The sequence below is a fragment of the Oryctolagus cuniculus genome, unplaced genomic scaffold, assembly GCF_964237555.1.
Source record: "Oryctolagus cuniculus unplaced genomic scaffold, mOryCun1.1 SCAFFOLD_57, whole genome shotgun sequence".
Lineage (NCBI taxonomy): Eukaryota > Metazoa > Chordata > Mammalia > Lagomorpha > Leporidae > Oryctolagus > Oryctolagus cuniculus.
In genome coordinates, this window is record NW_027208388.1 from 40,846 (window position 1) to 58,052 (window position 17,207).

The window sequence follows — 17,207 nt, forward strand, 5'->3', positions numbered from 1 at the left end:
TCCAACTTTAAAATATAGTTGTTTTATCTTTGTACAAGTCAGAATGGCAGTGAGAAAGAGATTTTATATTAGCTCCCTCCCCAAAAACCTACAACAGTTAGTCTGACTAATCTGAAGCCCAAAGCCTGGAATTCCAAATACACATCTCTGATGTATCACAGGATCACAAGCACATGAACCATTATCTGCTACTTCCCAGTATACATTAGCAGAGAGCTGTATTGGAAGCAGGGTAGGCTGAGATTAAACTGGTACTGTTTTTGGATACAGACATCCTGTGCAGTGACTTATGGCATCTTACCACAAAAACCACTCAGCCATAGTTGAAAAAAATTCTGGTAGTAAATATGATCATTAATGAACATTGTGAAATCTATAGGTACAATTTAATATATTAATGTGTTATGTAAAAAAACTGTATAATGTTCATATATATTATCTTGTACTCATTTTGTTAAAATCTTATCCCTCTTGGGTATAAGTAACTTCATTCATTTTACATGGGTATGCCAGGAGAAACAATTATATTTGATTTAGTGATATCGTTAATTTTTTCTCACTTCAGATGCCTTGGAAAGGAATGATCTGAGTAAGATCTACCAAAAAAGTCAGGACAAAAATCTGAATCAGGATGTTATGAAAAATAATAAAACATCAACTCCCAGGATGATTAAATTAAGAAAAAACTTAATTTTAGTTCAAGCCATATTCCAACACTGAATATCAAAAAAAGAAACTATTCAGGAATTAAACCTGAAGAATGCAATATATGTCACAATGTGTATCCCATTGTGGGCCTGATCAACTACAAGCTGGAGTGAAATTTGATGCTACCAAGATACCTGGGAATAGTCTCCAATTCTGTGAGCCTCTTAACCAACAGCACAAAATTCAAACCGTGGAGCAGGTACTTGAACAAATTGGACAAGGGAAAATTTTCAAAAGGAAGAATATATTTTGTGAATCTGAGAAGCTTTTTATTGTAGAAACTTATAATAAGTCAACTGCCACTATTGGCAAGACAACTCAAGTAGTACAAGATTTCCATAAAAATTCTAACCTCAGTAAGCATCAACAAAGTCCTGGAAGAGAGAAAGTTTATAAATACATCAAGCCTGTGGAATCTGTCATTTACCAATCACATGTTAGAATGAATCATAGATCAAATATAGGGAAGAAATCCTATTCCTGTAAAACTTGTGGGAAATCATTCAGTAATAAATTCTGCCATATCCTCCATCACAGCACTCATGTAGTGGAAAACCCTCATGTGTGTAATGAATGTGTAGAAATCACTTACCAGAAGTCAGATTTCATTAGACATCAGAGAATTCACACAGGGTTGAAATCTTATAAATGTAATGACTGTGAGAAAGTCTTTGGCCAGAAGTCAAACCTCATAAATCATCAGAGAATACACGGGCGAGAAACCTTATGAATTTAATGACTGTGGAAAATCCTTTGGCCAGAAGTCAAACCTCATATATCATCAGAGAATTCACAAAGGGGAGAAACCTTATGAATGTAATCATTGTGGAAACGCCTTTTGCCATAAGTCAAACCTCACAAAGCATCAGAGAAGTCACACAGGGGAGAAACACAATGACTGTGGAAAAGCCTTTGGCCAGAAGTCAAACCTCATAACTCATCAGAGAATTCACACAGGGCAGAAAGATTATGAAGGTAATGACTGTGGCAAAGTCTTTATGCATAAGTCACATCTTATTCTACATCAGAGAATTCACACAGTAAAAACCTTATGAATGTAATGACCGTGGAAAAACCTTTCTGTTGAAAAATTATCTTGTCAAACATCAGAGAATTCACACAGTAGATAAAACCTATGAATACAATGACTGTGGAAAAAAATTATGTGGAAGAAAGATCTTATCAGACATCAGAAAATTCACACAGGGGAGAAACCTTATGAATGTAGTGACTGTGCAAAAGCCTTTCTGCGTAAGTCACATCTCATTCAACATCAGAGAATTCAGACAGGGGAAAAACCTTATGAATGCAATAACTATGAAAAAGCCTTTGGCCAAAAGTCAACCCTCATAAATCATCAGGGAACCCACACGGTGGAGAAATCTTATGAATGTAATGACTGTGGAAAAGCCGTTTTGCACAAGTCAGAACTCATCAAACATCAGAGAAGTCACACAAAGGAGAAATCCTATGAAAGCAATGACTGTGCAAAAGGGTTTGGTCACAAATCAAGCCTCATAAGTCAGAGAATTCACACAGGGCAGAAAGTTTATGAGTGTAATGAGTGTGGAAAAGTCTTTTGGAGGCAGTCAGATCTCATCCCACATCAGAAAATTCACCCAGGAGAAAACCTTATGAATGTAAAAACTGTGGAAAAGCCTTTGGCAAGAAGTCAAACATCATAATTCATCAGAGAATTAGCTCAGAGGAATAACCGTATGAATGCAATGACTGTGGAAAAGTCTTTGGCCAAAATTCAAGCCTCAACTCCTCACAGAATTCCCACAGGGGAGAAACCTTATGAATGCAACCACTGTGAAAAATGTTTTGAATATAAGCTACACATCATTAGATAACAACATCATGAATGTAATGATGGTGGAAAGCCTGTTGCTATAATTCACAACTAATAAAACATCAGAGAATTCACACCAGGAATTTTCCACAACATTGCCTTTTTGTGCAAGTTACATCTCACCAAACATTAAGTGTGGATATGCCTCTGGTACCAATCATACCTCATCAAACATAAAAGAATTAACATGCAAGAAATCTTTTGAATGTAATGACTCAGAAAGACTTTTACCATAATTCAGTCCTCATTGCACATCTTCAAATTCATATAGGGAATAAACCCTTTGAAAGTAATCATGTGGAAATGCCTTTAATTAGAAGTCATAACCCGTAAGACATCAGAGAATTCACATTTGAGGGAAATCTTAAAGAGTGTAATGAGTGTTGGAAAGCTCTGCCAAAATCTCAGTTACAACACCAGAGAATTCACAAAGTGGAGATCTCATGAATGAAATAAATGTGGGAAAGCTTTTTGTTATAGATCATACTTAGATCCATAGGAAAATAGAGAGAAGTGGACAGACCCACAGAGGCAGCTGTGTAAGGCTGGAGACCTAGTCCAGAGTTGTGTATCTACAAGAGAAGGAACTATTTCTACAGGTTTCTAGCAGACATCAGAAGTAGGAAGAGGAAGGAAGGACCCTCTCCTACATCTTTCAGAGAATACCTGGTCCTTTTGACACTTAAAATGCGCCAAATTACCATTTGTGGAACTTTGTGATAGCAGGGCCAGGGCACTAAAAATAGACATGAGACCATAATGTCACCTTCCTCCAACCTCCTGACCACAGCACAGCAGCCAGAACCTCTGTGTCCAAACATTCCCTACAAGAAAACTGCCTGCCTTCATTAACTTTCTGTCTTCACTGACAAGGCCTGGCCCCAGGAAATCATGCATTAAGGGAATAAATCAATGGATTCCTTCCAGTGCTGTATTCAGATGTTCATAAAAACCAAGGTACATCTACACATGGGAAGCACAGAGGGTGATGGACAGGAGGAAAGATGGCCCATGTAGGGCATTCCAGTGCTCACAGCCACACTGTGTGCTGGGGCAGCCAACTCAACTCCAAATGCCCAGCCTCTGCGACTTGGCAGGTAAAGTCATTTCTGTCACTCAGCTCCACCACTTACCAGTTCCATGACCCTGGACTGCCTCTCTGAGCCTGTTGGATCTTCCCTCCTGCTCAGTGAGAATTTTACATGACTGTGAGATGATATCTTTCCAACCCGTGGGCTGACATCACCTATAGTTATAGAGATGGAAAGATCACAAAAACATAGGGACAACATTTTTGTGGCCACAACTCAAAACAGTTCTAGGTTCACTGATGGCCTTGTTTCCTAGTCTGTCCCATGAGATACAGCCATTCCCTCACATGCACTATCTGAATCTCTCTTGGGGAAGCAGGGTCTTTCATGGGGACACAAACATTATGCAACCATGCCATTTTCCTAGGACACACCATTGACAGATCTTACTCCACACCAAATAGTGGACCACATCCTTTCCAAACTTCTGACCTACTGCTCCTTTGCTCTTCTTCCCCACAATGTTATATGAATCTGCCTCCATTACTTATAATCCCTCACACTGTTATCAGTGGAGGGGACCAAACAACACATCCTATTCAATATACATGGGAGAACTCATGTCAATGTGAAGTACAGGTTTCTGAGTTTCTCAAACATTTCATCTTGCAGGAATCTTGCTATGGGCTGTCCCCTGCTAGATTAATTGCAATCAGAGGTTTTTTTCTCCAGCCAGATTGCTATCTGTTAGCATCAGCCAGGTATGATTCCTGTTATAAGGCTGGAGCCCATATTATCTTTCCCTATCAGCTCAGACAGGATGTGGCCAGGGATTGTCTGCTCAGGAACATTTTAGGGACTTTTTTGTTTTACTATTCAACAATGTGCATGCCAGCAATTCCCAAAGTATATCTCTTTTCTAGTCAGCTCAGTTACATGCTTGAGATGGTTATCTCTTCTTGCTTAGGTGCCTCATGGAATAACCCTTTCACTTTAATTTTCTGATTTTATGATACAAAAAAAAGGAGAGCTAGGAGTTGAGTTTGACACTTGGGACATGATTCTCATCAAGTCTGCATGTGTAATAAACTGTTTGCCTTTCCTCCTAAAAGTTTCAAGTGTGGCTTAGTTTCTTTGGTGTCTTATCTGTAATATTTGATTTCCTGACCAGGAAGTTGTTTGAGCTGGCCCATTGTGCCATTGGTACAGGGAACAAATGAATTGGAGGTGACCACTGTAGGACAGATGAATAGGCACCATTCCCAAGACTTTTGGATAGAGTACTCCCTGTGGCAAGGGCTGCTACCTCCCTGATCACTGGTGCCCATTCAGACTCACAGTGATTCAGGGCAATTGTACTTGGAAACACCAGACAGGTGAGAGCAGTCAGGAACCAGGGTCAAAGACAGGCCTGCCCCTATGGGCAGAAGGGGGACTTGATCACTCCACCAGAAATTTGTACATTTCAAGAGTAGTCTGGCCCTCAGAGGGAAGGAATGTCTTGAACTGTGTATGAAAGCTGTGAATGTGTGGGCACTTTCACATGCATTAGTGGTTTGAATCTATTGACCCTCAGTAGAAGGTATAATTTAAGAGTGGGCCTGAAACTGCAATTCTCTGGTGATCCCCATATAGTCAAGGCAGTTGGAGTTACTCTCTAATCCTGCCGTAGCTAATAGGCACCTAAATTCCCACCTTGTCCAAGAAATGGTTCACCTAGGCCTATAGCACACTTGGTACAGACATGTCTTCTTCTCCCATAGTCTGGAAAAATCCCCAGTACCTACTGCTAGAAGTTTAATTATTTGGGAGGAGTGAAGATTTGAAGAGGCTGACACTGGACTCTCATGTCCTGGGGAAGATCACTGCGATAGGGTTAGCAGAACTCCATGATGCCACTGTTGTCTATGGTTGGCATCTGGGGTAAGATCCCATACTGGCTTCAATATCCCTGCCCTTCTGTGTGCCTATAATAATGAAAGGACTCTGTGTGAGTGCCAGTATTGGGAAGGAACATTCCAGGGAGCATCTCAAGGATTATGCAGACATCTCAATTTCTCTGGTAGAGACAGGCATCTCCTAAAGTTGATGATGGTGAGGGCTGAGTAGGGTATTTCTTTTTGCCTGATGTCATTGTGGGGCTTCAGACACCTTCAGAAAGGGTGAAGTGGAGCCCTCAGTGGGGCAGCTGATGTGATCTGACTTTCTGAGGGATGCATGGTGGGTGTGACTGGGGAGAGGGCATTAAAGGCATCCCCAGACATGACTTATCAGTGGGTTGTCCTTTGCAGCCACTCTCTATGGCTGTTGGGACCAGGGAGGATGTAGGCACCATAGTAGCCTGGACATGGGTAGCCCTTCCTGGATGTGGAAAAAGACAGTGAGGTTCCTATGGGAAAAACTCCCCTTTAGCCAGAAGTGTTGACATGGATGTGGGTTTGCTTCTGCATCAAGCAGTATTTCCCTGTCCTGAGGCTGATTTCCCACTCCTAATTCCTACCCTGTACCATGTTTGGCTGTCAGGATTGTAATATGTCCTCAGATCACTTTGGCATCCAGAAGAGCTCTATTCTAAATATGTCACAGGTGTTGTGTAGTACCATGGGACTGGTACCCTAGGTAAGTTGTGGGGTCCCAGCAGATATTGGGTATCTGGGAGTCAGGGGTGAAACAATGCATTGTTATTTCTCCAAGTCCTGGGATTAGCAAGTACTTCACCTTCAGCAGGGACTGTACATCAAGTCCTGGTGAGGGGCAAGAGCATATGGAGCCAGAACACCAGTCAGAACCATCCACCTCTATTTTGTATTCTCTGGATCTCCTGACATTTTTGCTGGAAAAGGAGACGTGATGATTGCAGCAAAGCTGCCGGCCTTCCTAGAGTGGCCCTTGAACTCAGTTTAGGAGTTATGAGGGAATGGAGCAGAAAATATCCAGAAAATTTTAAACATTGGGTCCTTAGATCTGCTGGATCGGTGACCCTAAATGACATAGTTTTGCAACTACAGGTCATCCAGTCTTCATTTTAGAGATGCCCATATTTCCAGTTGTGCTACAGCTATGGGATGGGTCCTGATGATCACCGGACAGGAAGCCAGTGTTCTGGGAAAGGTGGATTTGGTCAAACACCCCTAGAGTCCCACAGGAACTGCTGTTGCTTGAGGACTATGTGTACTCAGAAACCACAAAAACCACAGGTCACTCAGTTCAGCCTCCAAGATGATGTGCTCATGTCAAAGTACACATTCTCTCCCTTGTTTACAGAGTGCTGTCATGTGGCAGCTTCTTCTAACTGAAAGGCAAATAAGGAAGAGGTATGTACCATCCACCCCCTAAGGACAGTTACAGGAGTACCAGAATTGTTCCCATTAGGCTCCATGATTCAACAAGGAGACTGAGGAGGAAAGGGATATGGTGGCCCTTTAAGGATAATCTAGGAGGGGCAGTGAGCGCAGGAAGCAAAGGCTAGGCAGGGTCCCTTGATGTCCATAGGGATACTGGCCATGACATCAGGCTGCTCCTTCCAGGCAGAATGCAGCACTGTTGGTAGGAACTGAGAGAGGCTTGTCATGAGGACAGATGGACTGCTCCTGGGTGAGTGAGCTCTGTACTCACAGTAACCACCCATAGGATCTGACCTTGAAACTGATGTGGGGGTTAGAACCAAGAATTGGTCACTGTTGGGAGTGTGCACCCTGGTACCATCTAGGATGGCATTGCCACAACCCTAAAAAGGTTTCCCCTTTTCCACCTGTCTCTCCTATTCACAGACTGCATGCAATACCTCTATTCCCCCATCTAACCCTTGTCTGGCCTGGAAGAAGTGATGGTTACTCTAGTCACACTGAACCTTCTTTTCCTGTGTCCAGTCAGCCCATCAAACATGAGGTCAAGCCCACTGCATGGTTTGAAACACCTCTTCATCCTTGTTTCAAGATGTCCTGCTAAGACAAATTCAGAGAATTCCCAACCTTCTGCCATATCTGGTGCTCTATGGCCATTTTCCCCATCCCTGCCTTTCTTTTTTGTTTTTAAAGATTTATTAATTTATTTGAAAGTCAGAGTTACACAGTGAGAAGGAGAGGCAGAGAGAGAGAGAGAGAGAGAAATCTCCCATCTGCTTGTTCACTCCCCAATTGACTGCAATGGCCAGAACTGTGCTGATGTGAAGCCAGGAGCCAGGAGCTTCTTCCAGGTCTCTCACGTGGGTGCAGGGACCCAAGCAGTTGGGCCATCCTCCCCTGCTTTACCAGGCCACAGCAGAAAGCTGTTTCTGAAATGGAGCAGTTGGGATTCAAACCGGCACCCATCTGGGATGCTGGCACTGCAAGTGGTGGCTTTACCTGCTATGCCACAGCGCTAGCCCACATCCCCCTCTTTCTCTCTTGTCCAAGTAGAAATGAGAGAAAACACTAAAGACCTTATTCCTGCTCAACAGGGTCTACTTCTTCAGTATTGATCTAGGGACAGGTCGCTTTTGGTTGCACATTTGCTCTGCTGTGAATGGCTCTATGAGTCACTGGGTAGTTTCTTAGACACTGAGGTCACAACCTTGGCTGATACTTAGGTCCTTTGTCAAGAATTATTTAACCTGACCCTGAAAACCAGTGACTTGCTGGACAGTAATGGCACTAAGCATGTGGTCACTCTCTGTAAAATGCTGCTGACCAAAGCAGGCAACACCAAGAACATTGCAGGGACCTCAGACTGCACCTTCCCCAAATGCAGAAGCAGAAGCGTCAGTTCTGAGTATTTGAGTGTCTGCCCCACATCTAATACTGTCCCTGGCAGCCCTGAGTTGATTTATCAGTCACATGACTTTGGCGTAATGCTGACCATGGTCAATACTGTAATTGCATCTGGGGACAAGTTCCAAAATCTGGGAACCAGTGTTGACTCAAGGGAGATGTTTCTGAAAATGACCCCTCATGACATGATCAAGATCCACAGTTTGGATCATGTTTGCCTCTTCTTCAGGCTTTACCTGCAATGCTCCTTTGTAAATTTGCAGCCAAGAGGGGGATCTGGATGACCAGTGAGGTACCCTTACAGACAAGAGTGGCAGGGAAGCCCCTCCATTTTCATTTTGTGAAGGATTACAGGACATGTGACCATAGGCACAGACATGACTTGGGACCCACCTCTTCTATGCAGCCTGTTTATACTTGACAATGATGCCCATTCAGCTTTCAGGACCCACACTTCCTTGAAGCTGTAAGAGCAGTTTCTCATCATGACACAGCCCAGAAGATCACAGAGAATTGCATCTCAACATGAAGGGGGCCAAGATGGCGGTACAGCAACAGGATGTTCTGAGTCACATAGGGCAAAATAGGTAATAAGGAAAGGGGATACAAGCTGGTGACATAGCCATGAGAATTTAGCACAGAGAAGCCCAGGAATCCAACAGAGACTGGGAAGGTCCATGCTGAGGGAGCAAAAAAGAAAGGCACATTGCAGAGGTGCAGTGGAGGTGTGGTAGAAAAGTCAAATGAAAGGGGCCAGTGCTGTGGCACGGCAGGTTATCACCCTGGCCTGAAGCACCAGCATCCCATATGGGTGCCAGTTTGAGACCTGGCTGCTCCACTTCCAATCCAGCTCTCTGCGATGGCCTGGGAAAGCAGTGGAAGATGCCCCAAGTCCTTGGGTACCTGCACCCATGTGGGAGACCTGGAAGAAGCTCCTGGCTCCTGGCTTTGGATCGGTACAGCTCCAGCCATTGTGGCCAACTGGGGGAGTGAACCAGCAGATGGAAGACCTCTCTCTCTGCCTCTCTTCTCTTACTGTAACTCTTTCAAATAAATAAATAAATAAATCTTTTATTTAAAAAAGTCAAATGGGGAGACTGATGCCACCCCCCACCCTGGCAGACCAGGTGAGACATGAGGTCACGAGTCCTCTGAACTGCAGATAGCAGTGTGTGGCGGAATGAGAAGGCCATGCCAAGGTGGCCACTGGCAAGCGAGTGTCAGTTACTCAGGAACAGCTTTGAAACCCACCTGGCAACGGAGCCTGCCTGGCGACAGGCTGTGATTGGTTGGGGCATAGACTGCCCGTTGACTGGATTGGCTGGTCTTGGCTATATAAGATGTAGTTCCAACTGTAATAAATGAGTCTGCGGGCTGCTCACCTCAAGCCTGCTTTCTTCCGACTCCCGGGGTCTGTGTGGTGACTCCACTCCTCTTGCCCCCACCATGCTGCTCCTCTCAGAAATGAATCCACTGCAACATTGTTGAGAAATCAATGGCAACAGCAGTGGGTGGGGGAGCCTGATGAGCTGCATTTGAATTTCCAAGCGGGAAGAATAGGGGAACAAGCAGAGAGGTTGAGCACACCCCTGTCCATCTTTGACTCCCTCCTCCCCTCACCAGCCTTGCAGCTGGCTAGAGCAAGCCATATTGTCTGTTTACATCTTTGAATGTAAGCAGGGGCCTAATGTGTTTGCCTTCTGTGCAATGCCTATCAATTTTGGGGGCCACTCTACAAAACCTACCACCTGGGAACAAGGATCACAACATTTCAGAGTAAATTCCACCATGCAAGCTGTATAACAAGGAGAAATCCCAAATATTGAAATTTCGAGCTCATTTTATGCACCAGTGAAAAGAGAGTCCGGCCCCAGTAGCCAGGGCTTAGTGCACCAAGCTCTTGCACCCACCCCCTTCATGATGGAAAGGTCAGCAGGACTCTTGGAATTGGGACTGCGGGCTTCCAATTGCAACGCACAGACACATAGCAGCTGATAGCAGAGGGAAACCTCACCACAAGCACCAAGACACATATTAAAGAGAAAAGCTTCCAGAAATGCCCAAAAACAAAGGAAAAATAGTAATAAGAATAACGAAAACACTATGAGCCGCCACCCCCAAAGACACTACAAATCTTATTTTTTAATTTATTTTTAATTTATTTTTTTTTACTGGCAGAGTGGACAGTGAGAGAGAGAGAGACAGGGAGAAAGGTCTTCCTTTTACCATTGGTTCACCCTCCAATGGCCGCTGCAGCTGGTGCACTGCAGCTGGCACACCATGCTGATCCGAAGCCAGGAGCCAGGTGCCTCTCCTGGTCTCCCATGCAGCTGCACGGCCCAAGGACTTGGGCCATCCTCCACTGCACTCCTGGGCCACAGCAGAGTTGGCCTGTAAGAGGGGCAACTGGGACAGAATCCGGTGCCCCGACCGGGACTAGAACCTGGTGTGCTGGCACCACAGGCGGAGGATTAGCCTATTGAGCCATGGCGCCGGCCGACACTACAAATCTTAAATAATAGAAGCTGAAGGAGAAGTGATCGAGGATATGCCAGAAATGAAATACAGAAAATTGTCAGATCACTTAAACAATCAGAAACAAATTTGGAGCCAAGACCTTCTTTGGGTCTTCCATGTGCTTTCAGGGGCCCAAGAACTTGCGCCATTCTTTGTTGCTTTTCCAGGTGCATTAGCAGGGAGTTGGACTGGAAACAGAGTAGCTGGGACTCCAACTGGCATCCATATGGAGTCCAGCCCTGTGATCAGTGGTGTTACCTGCTATGCTTCATTGTTAGTACCCTCTAATTATGTTTCATTATTGACATTTTCTTTTCAAGTAAGAACGTACAGATTTTGTCTCATTGGATATTTAAAGAAAAACCCAGTCTCACACTACTGAAGGAGAATTCTATGTCATTACCGTGGGGGAGGCAGAGACACAGAGAGCTCAGAGAGAGAAATGGGGAGGGGAGCACTCCCATCCACTGGTTCACACCCAAACTATCAGCACTGGCCAAGACTTGACCAGGTCAAACCCAAGTACCCAGAACTCAATCCAAGTCTCCGATAGGTGGCAGGAAGCTCACGGCTTGAGTCATTATTTCACCAACCCCCAGTTCTTCTCTAGCAGTAAGTCATAACTGGGAGGCAGAATTTGGTATTAGCTATGAGAACTCTGATGTGAGACATGGAAAGCCTAAACTCTAGGCCAAATGCTTGCTCTTGCTTCCTTCTATTCACTTTTAAAGACTTACTTAATTTTTGAGAGGCACAGATAGAGGTGGGGGGAGGGACAGAGAGAAAATCTTTGATCCACTGGTTCACTCTCCAAATGTCCACAACAGCTGGGGCTTTGCCAGGCCAAATACATGAGCTGAGAAATCCATGCTGGTCTCCCATGTGGGTGGCAGTGTCCCAAATATGTGGACCATCTTCTACTGCCTTCCCAAGCACATTAGCAAGGAGCTGGATCACAAGTGTCACAGATGGGACTTGAAATGGCACTCATAATTAATCAGCATCAATACAACAACTGAATCCACCAAACACATTTGAGGATGCTTTATCATCATAGAAATGATGTGTGTACTGTTTTCTGCTCCCCATTCACTTCCAGGTTCATCCTCCTGTGCTCTGCTGAAAGTCTAATAATTTCAAACCTGGAGAAAGGGTAAAACCTTAAAAGAATCAATTTATTCAAAGAAAAACCCTTCTTGGTAAGTATGTTTTACTTAATTCATAGTAGTTTGAATAAAAAGGCTAACCAGAAATATCCTGTACAACATGAAACTGCTTTAAAATATCTTCAGAGACCAAGCAAAACATGAATCAGATATTCTGTATATTCCTTTTACTCTTACTAGGTACAGATTCTAATGTGACAATGTCCAAGCACCAATAATTACAGAGTGAGAACCGCCTAAGAAACTACCTAGCCCAGGCTTTTCACTCAGGCAAGAATGTCAACCCACAACCCTGAAAAGTTGACAACAAATTCCAGGGATTAATTGCTTCTATTTCATCTTAAGTCAATCCAATATTGTATTTTTCATCATGGTCACTCTCATATGTCATAAGAGGGTACATCAAAAAGTCTATGGATAAATTGAATAAAGGGGCAAGTATTATGGTATAAAGGCTAAGCCGCCTCTTAGGAAAACCACATCCCATATCAGATGCCTGGGATTGAGTCCTGCCACAATTCCAATCATTCTTCTCACTAATGCACATCCTGGGAGGCAGTAGAGAGATGAAGGTCAAGTACTTGTGTTCTAGCCATCCATGTATTGGCTTCTGGCTTTGGCATGCTTGAGCCCTAGCTGTTGTAGGCATTCATCAAGTGAATAAGAGACTAGATCTGACTTTACATTTCAAATAAATAAAAACAAAAATGGATTTTAACACATTAAATGTTGATTATGTGTAGAGTTAACATCACATAATAAAATGTTTATTAAAACATTAATTTTGCAGCCAAAAATTTTGAAATCCATGTATGGTTTCTCCTAATATACAAATTTTTTTAGGATTTATTTTTATTTATTTGAAGGACAGAGTATGGAGAAAGGCAGAGTCAGAGAGAGAGTTCTTCCATCTGCTGGTTCACTCCCCAAATGGCTGCAATGACTGCAGCTGAGCCAATCAAAAGTCAGGGGCCAGGAGCTTCTTCTGGGTATCCCATGCGAGTTCAGGGGCCCAAGCACTTGGGCCAACTTCTACTGCTTTCCCAGGTCATAGCAGAGAGTTGGATCAGAAGTGGAGCAGCTGGGTCTTGAAACAGTGCCCATATGCGATGCCAGCACTTCAGGCAGGGGCCTTAACCCACTGCACCACAGTGCCAGTCCCCTCCTAATACACACTTTCCTTGAACTTTTTTTATTTATTTTTTTATTTTTTGACAGGCAGAGTGGACATTGAGAGAGAGAGAGAGAGAGAGAAAGGTCTTCCTTTGCCATTGGTTCACCCTCCAATGGCCGCTGCGGCCAGCACACTGTGGCCGGCACACTGCACTGATCTGATGGCAGGAGCCAGGTACTTCTCCTGGTCTCCCATGGGGTGCAGGGCCCAAGGGCTTGGGCCATCCTCCACTGTACTCCCTGGCCACAGCAGAGAGCTGGCCTGGAAGAGGGGCAACCGGGACAGAATCCAGCACCCTGACCAGGACTAGAACCCGGTGTTCTGGCACCGCAAGGCGTAGGATTAGCCTAGTGAGCTGCGATGCCGGCTTCCCTTGAAGTTTTTGAAGACCATTCATAGTCACGGATTTAAAATTTTTGTACCAAAGTAAACATTTAGATTTTATTTTTCCAAAAACTTTATGACATACCTTCTTACCTCATATCTACTGAATATGTGGGTACTTACACTGATATTTAACAATAATCTACAGAACTTTTTCATCATGTGTTATTGTTAAATCAAGCCAGAGACCTGCAAAGCTTTCATTTGGCTGCTTCTACTTCTCTTTCAGGTTATATGCTCACACATGCTCTCCAGGAACATTAGGGAGACATTTTGGTTCTAGAATGGGAAGATAGGAATGACGAAAGAACCAAAATCCTAGGTAGACAGAAATTTGTAAAAGATGCCAAGGAATATAAAATAGATAAAAAGGAAATGCAGAGCTAGAGAAGTGATACAGGTAGAGGGGATAAGAAGATCCACAGTGAAGATCCTGACAAGGTCTTAGAACAGAGTGGACCATCAGGGAAGCCAATTCAGATGACAAGTACTCAGTACACATAACAGATTTCAATTAAGTGGTCTCAGAAGTGTGAGAGCTCCGGATCACAGGGCCCAGGGAATGACTGTGGATGACTCAAATCAAGGGAAGAGAAATCTCCCTGGGGGAGAGATTGGCAAGTCAGTCAAGGTCATGAGTGGACCATTTACATTGAACCCTGTAGTAACCCTAAGGATAAAATTGTGGCAGGAGCTAGAGTACAAATGAAAACACCAATCAGATGTCATTTTTCTGTAACGACATTATTTATTTACTTACAAGGAAAGATAACAGAGAAGGGAGACTGAGAGAGATCTTCCAGTCCTGTGGTTCATTACCCAAATGGGCACAAAAACCAGGGCTGAGCCCAGCTGAAGCCAGGAGCCAGGAGCCAGGAACTCCATCCAGGTCTCCTTTGTGGGTGACAGGAGCCCAATCACATGGGCCAAATTCTGCTGCTTTCTCAGGTACATTACAGGGAGCTGGATCAGACATGGAGCCGAGAGGACTCGAACCTGTATCCATACCAGCATCACAGGTGGAGATTTAACCCAACGCACCTCAGCACCACCCCAGCAATCAACAGGATATGTTTTCCCACAATCTTTCTATTCACTCATTCTCTCCTGTTTCTCAATCTGTTTGGACAGCTCTTTATATTTATTCCTGTCTAAAATATAAAATTTAAGTAAAATGTAAAATTTTAATAAATATGATTAAATTTAAGTTCTTTGCAAATCAAAAATAGCTAATTATAAATTTGTGTACACATCAGCACTTTTGATAATACTAAAAGTCCTTATTGAATAAGGAAATTCTTATTACCCATGCATGTCATGTAGCAGGCATAACTAGTCAACGTGGGAAAGACAACAAACTAAAAAAAAAAAAAATAATAAGACGTCAAAGCCTAGAATCGGACAAACTTCAGCTACAATGGAAAACTACTCGAGTCTCACGGAAACCTGCTTGCTACAATCTGAACACCTGAACTGTTTTCCTGTGTTCATGTCGGAATGCTTCTGTTCTTCCTGTCGGCGGGCACGCAGGCCAGAGAGCAGACAAGATATTCACGCACATACACCTGCTTGGCCGACAACGCGCCGGGAGCGACTGGGAGACAGTGCACTGGGTCCAAGTCGTCCGAGGTGCCAGTCCTAGCCCCACCGTGCCCACGCAGAGTATGAGGCGCATGCGCACAACTGGGGCCGCGGCTCCACTCTGCGCATGTGCGCTCACACACTCCTCGAGGGCTGGCGCACTGCTCCTGCTCCGCCACGCGTCACAGTGCCCGAGTTTTTCTCTTCGCAGGGATTGGCTGCGGCCCGAGCTGACCCGCCCTTTGCCGCCAGGGCTCTCGTGGGCCCAGCGAGACGTCGCCTGACACTGGGCGTCGCTGCAGACCGCAGGGAGGGCACCCTCAGTCCTAGACCGGCAGCTGCTCCCCGGAGCCTGGTACCGTCATCGGCTCTGCGGCGCTGGAGTGAGAAGATGGCGCCCCAAGGCCGACCCCAGATGCTCCTTGGCTTCCCGCGGCCGGGGTCTGCTCCTCGGTGCAAGGCCGGAGAGCTGGGCTGGGCTGGGCTGGGGGCGGCGGGCGCAGCTGCTGCTGTGTCCACCTTGGGGTCCACACCAGCGTGTGGAATTGGGGTCAGCTCACGCGGACTTCTCAGGTGTCCACACTCGCCCTGACTGAGGGAATGATTTCAGCTCGAGGCTGGGGGAACCCTGTGCCTAAAAGCTAGCAGTAGAGTGGACAGTTGGCTTGGCAGTTACGTGAATGGTTGACACGTCTGCATCTCGTATCCAAATGCCACAGTGTTTATAGGGGTCAAGAGTAGGTCCAGGCTGCTGGCCTCCAGACAGGCCGCACACCAGAGATGAGAGTCAGAGAAGGGAAACAGGTTTCTCGAAGGAGCCAGGATTCTTGGACAGGGCCTGTTTGGGATCCCAGGGGTCTGCTTTTCCTCGGAGAATGCTGCGTCTCCCTGCGACAGCTCTCATCGCTGGTGAACTGGCTGCTCAGGGGTGAGCAGCCGGGCAGTGTTTTGACTGGTAACGGGTGGCAGCCAGCGTGGGGGTCTGGGCCTCACGTGTGAGTGGAGAAGCTGAGCACTGCTTGTGTCCTGCAGGCGGCTCTCGGTGAGCTGACGTCATGGCTGGGATTTCAGGGCTATCCCCGAAGCTGCGGAGTCCGTTTCTGTGGATGCCTTCCCTTCTGTCTTTACTGTGACAGTGGTTGCCTCTGAGTATTTTGTTGGGACAAAGTCCCAGGGCTCCAAGACTGGGTAAGTTGAACTCGTTGGACACTGGGAACCCTATTTCTCTGCCATTTATTTAGGCTTCCTGCAAGTTGGACCTCATGCTGGTCATTTGTTCCAGTTCCGGTTGGTGTGAGACAAGAATCTAAGATTCTAGTGCCAGTCCCTCAGCAAGGAGGATTTGCCTTGGGTGAGTACATTGAGAATTAATCTTTGGTAAAATATGGAAACTCAAATTCCATCCAAAAGCCTTCTGAGCCCTATCCCAGCTGATTTGGGCAGCCTATAATTATTCATCTATGAGAAGAAAATTGGAAATACTGCATGGCCTTATGTATGTATTAGATTCCAAAGAATGAGGTCCATGACTCCATTGTTCCCCTAAAGCCAGTTGGAGCTTCCCACGGAAGCCCCTGGTGCAGCTGCCAGTGAGGAAGAAGACTCGTAAGAGTAATGCCTTAGAAAGCATCTCTTTATTGGGGTATCAATTAATGCCTCTGAAATTCAGGTAGCTTTCATTGTGTGAGAAAATGTTCAACACACATTTGCTGGGATTAGAGTTGTTTTGAGACATAAATGTTCAAATTATATTTTTTCTTCTGCATGTTCCAGCTGAGATGTTGTGATAGTTAAAACTACTTCTTATGTTATCCACAAAAACTGTTTAATTAAAGGAACTAAAAGCAAGAAAAAATACTAATTGGTCAATGTTATTAAGGAAAGAAAGGAAAAGTTTTTTTTTATACCTGTTAGAAAACTGCTTGATATTTTTCCTGTGATATATGTGTAAAATTGTACACATGTTGTATTTCGTGTCTACTTATTAAAAGTCACTTAAGAGTTATATTTTAATTGGCTTATGGGTATTAAGCACTCAATCTA

General features: G+C 44.7%; 2 long non-coding RNA genes across 3 annotated transcripts in view; both read left to right on the top strand.

Moving 5' to 3' along the window:
* Nucleotides 1–7,024, top strand: part of LOC138848388 (uncharacterized) — a 39,861-nt gene extending 32,837 nt beyond the window's left edge. For both annotated transcript variants that reach the window (XR_011386148.1, XR_011386149.1), the window contains exon 3: nucleotides 566–7,024. This is a non-coding gene — a long non-coding RNA (uncharacterized lncRNA). The remainder of the gene's footprint in view (nucleotides 1–565) is intronic.
* Nucleotides 7,025–11,501: 4,477 nt separating this feature from the next.
* The window catches only part of LOC138848390 (uncharacterized), a 54,174-nt gene continuing 48,468 nt past the window's right edge, over nucleotides 11,502–17,207 (top strand). Inside the window, exon 1 of the long non-coding RNA XR_011386150.1 lies at nucleotides 11,502–16,515. This is a non-coding gene — a long non-coding RNA (uncharacterized lncRNA). The remainder of the gene's footprint in view (nucleotides 16,516–17,207) is intronic.